The following is a 3,356-nucleotide window of genomic DNA, read 5'->3' on the forward strand; positions in this document are numbered from 1 at the left end:
GAATGCTCAAACTACTGCACAATTGCACTCATCTCACACGGTAGTAAAGTAATGCTCAAAATTCTCCAAGCCAGGCTTCAACAGAACGTGAACCGTGAACTTCCAGATGTTCAAGCTGGTTTTAGAAAAGGCAGAGGAACCAGAGATCAAATTACCAACATCCATTGGATTATCAAAAAAGCAAGAGAGTTCCAGAAAAACATCTACTTTTGCTTTATTGACTATGCCAAAACCTTTGACTGTGGATCACAATAAACTGGAAAATTCCTAAAGAGATGGGAATACCAGACCACCTGACCTGCCTCTTGAGAAATCTGTATGCAGGTCAGGAAGCAACAGTTAGAACTGGACATGGAACAACGGACTGGTTCCAAAGAGGAAAAGGAGTACATCAAGGCTGTATATTGTGACCCTGCTTATTTAACTTATATGCAGAGTACATCATAAGAAACACTGGACTGGAAGAAACACAAGCTGGAATCAAGATTGCCGGGAGAAATATCAATAACCTCAGATATGCAGATGACACCACCCTTATGGCAGAAAGTGAAGAACTAAAAAGCCTCTTGATGAAAGTGAAAGAGGAGAGTGAAAAAGTTGGCTTAAAACTCAACATTCAGATAACTAAGATCATGGCATCTGGTCCCATCACTTCATGGCAAATAGATGGGGAAACAGTGGAAACAGTGGCAGACTTTATTATTATTTTTTTTTGCTCCACAATCACTGCAGATGGTGACTGCAATCATGAAATTAAAAGATGCTTACTCCTTGGAAGAAAAGTTATGACCAACCTAGACAGCATTTTAGAAAGCAGAGACATTACTTTGCCAACAAAGGTCCGTCTAGTAAAGGCTATTGTTTTTCCAGTAGTCATGTATGCATGTGAGAATTGGACTATAAAGAAAGCTGAATGCTGAAGAATTAATGCTTTTGAACTGTGGTGTTGGAGAAGACTCTTGAGAGTCCCTTGGACTGCAAGGAGATCCAACCAGTCAATCCTAAAGGAAATCAGTCCTCAATATTCATTGGAAGGTCTGATGTTGAAGCTGAAGCTCCAATACTTTGGCCACCTGATGTGAAAAACTGACTCATTTGAAAAGACCCTGATGCTGGGAAAGATTGAAGGTGGGAGGAGAAGGGGATGACAGAAGATGAGATGGTTGGATGGACATGAGTTTGGGTAAACTCCGGGAGTTGCTGACGGACAGGGATGTCTGGCGTGCTGTAGTCCATGGGGTTGCAAAGCGTCGGACATGACTGAGTGACTGATCTGAACTGAATACTTAGGAGTGAAGTTTTTGTATCATGTGGTAATTCTATGTTTAAATTTCTGAGACCCTACCAAACTATTTTCCACAGCAGCTACAAACATTTTACATTTCTATCAGCAATGTGCAAAAGTTCCAATTTCCTTTTAAAAAAACTTTATACAATTTATTTAAACGTAAAAAAGTTCATGCATTTCTCCCAACCCCTACCCCCAGCTTCTTAAAACCCCTCTTTGCCTCTTGCCACCATCAGTCTGATCTCTGTATCTCTAAGCTTGGGGATTTTTGTTGTTATTATTTTCAGATTACACACAGAAGTAAGATCATACTCTATATATCTTTCTCTGTCCTACTTGTTTCATTTCCCTCTAGGTCCATCCATGTTGTTGCAGATTTCAAGATTTCATTCTTTTATGGCATATATATATATATATAATTTATTTATTTATCACTTCATCTATCAGTGGATAGTTACATTGTTTCCATATCTTGGCTATTGTAAATAATGCTGCAGTGAACATAAGGGTGCATATATCTTTTCAAATTAGTGTTTTTGTTTTCTTTGGATAAATACCCAGAAGTAGATAAGACTTCCCTGCCTGTCCAGTGGTTGAGACTGTGCTTCCAATGCAGGGGGCTCTGATTTGATCACTGGTTGGGGAACTAAGATCCCACACGCCAAGCAGTGCAGCAGGAAAATAAAATTAAATAAATAAAAATTAAAATACCCAGAAGTGGAACTGCTGGATCATATAGTAGTCCGATTTTTAATTTTTTGAGTAACCTCTATACTGTTTTTCCATAGTGGTTGTATCAATTTACATTCCTACCGACAGTGCACAAGGGTTCTCTTTTCTCCACATCTTTGCCAACACTTGTGATTACTTGTTTTTTGTTTGATTGTAATAGTCTTTTTTTTTTAAGTAAAGAATCTCAAATTTTTATTGTCTTCATAATACAATATGAAGCTCAAAACTGGATCACTTGGCCTTTTTTCTTCTTATCGCCTCCTAGCTAAAAATGCTTCTATCTCTTAATAGCCAACATTCTCTTATATCTGCAGTTGGGCTCAATGCATTCAAGCCCGAGTACAATCTACTTTGTAGTTTTAGCCTTTTTCAGGAAAATCGGCTTAGTCTACCCACCATAGTCACTCTGCTTCCTGTCAAAACGCCGCTTTCCCTGGCCATACAGAGAATCCTTGCCCTTCTTGTACTGTGTAACTTTGTGAGGTTGGTACTTGCCATACTTGTAACAGAAAGTCCGATGGGCTTTGGGAATGTTCACCATGTTTGCAAGAGTGTTATCAGAGAAAACAGACCTGGCCAGAAAAGAAGTATATCCATGATAGTCATTTTAACAAGTGTGAGGTAATATCTATCCCACTGCGGTTTTGAATTGCATTTCCATGATGATTAATGATGTTGAACATTTTTTCATGTACCTGTTGGCCACCTTTTGTCTTCTTTGGAAAAATGTCTTGTTCAGATCTTTTGCCCATTTTTAATCAGACTTTTTTTGCTGTTGACTTGTATGGGTTCTTTGTATTAAATATTTTTCAGATATATGACTTGTAATTATTTTCTTTCTTTTTAATTGACGTTAATTGGTTTACAAATGTGGTGTTAGTTTCAGCTATACAACAATGTGAATCAGCTATATGTATACATATATCCCCTCCCTCTTGAGCCTCCCTCCTGTAATTATTTTCCTCATTCAATAGGATGCCTTTTTATTTTGTTGATGATTTCCTTTGCTGTGCACAAGATTTTTAGCTTGATGTAGTCTCACTTGTTGCTTTTGCCTTTGTGGCTTTTGTCTTTGCTATCAGACTAAAAAAAATCATCATCAAAACCAATGTTAAGGAGATCTACCTCCTATATTTCCTACCTATATTTTCTTCTAGATGTTTTATAGTTTTAGGTCTTACATTTAAGTCTTTAACCATTTTGAGTTAATTTTTGTATATGATATAATATAGTGGTCCAGTTTCATTCTTTTCAGTGTGAATGTCCAAATTCCCAACACCATTTATTGAAGAGACTGGTCCTTTATCCATAGTACATTCTTTGTTCCTTTGTCATT

The 3,356-nt window shown here is 37.4% G+C and overlaps 1 pseudogene; it reads right to left on the minus strand.

Annotated features, from left to right (window-relative positions):
* Positions 1 to 2,240: 2,240 nt before the first annotated feature.
* LOC102391203 lies at positions 2,241 to 2,561 on the minus strand (annotated as a pseudogene).
* Between the last annotated feature and the right edge of the window lie 795 nt (positions 2,562 to 3,356).

The sequence above is a fragment of the Bubalus bubalis genome, chromosome X (assembly GCF_019923935.1).
Source record: "Bubalus bubalis isolate 160015118507 breed Murrah chromosome X, NDDB_SH_1, whole genome shotgun sequence".
NCBI lineage: Eukaryota > Metazoa > Chordata > Mammalia > Artiodactyla > Bovidae > Bubalus > Bubalus bubalis.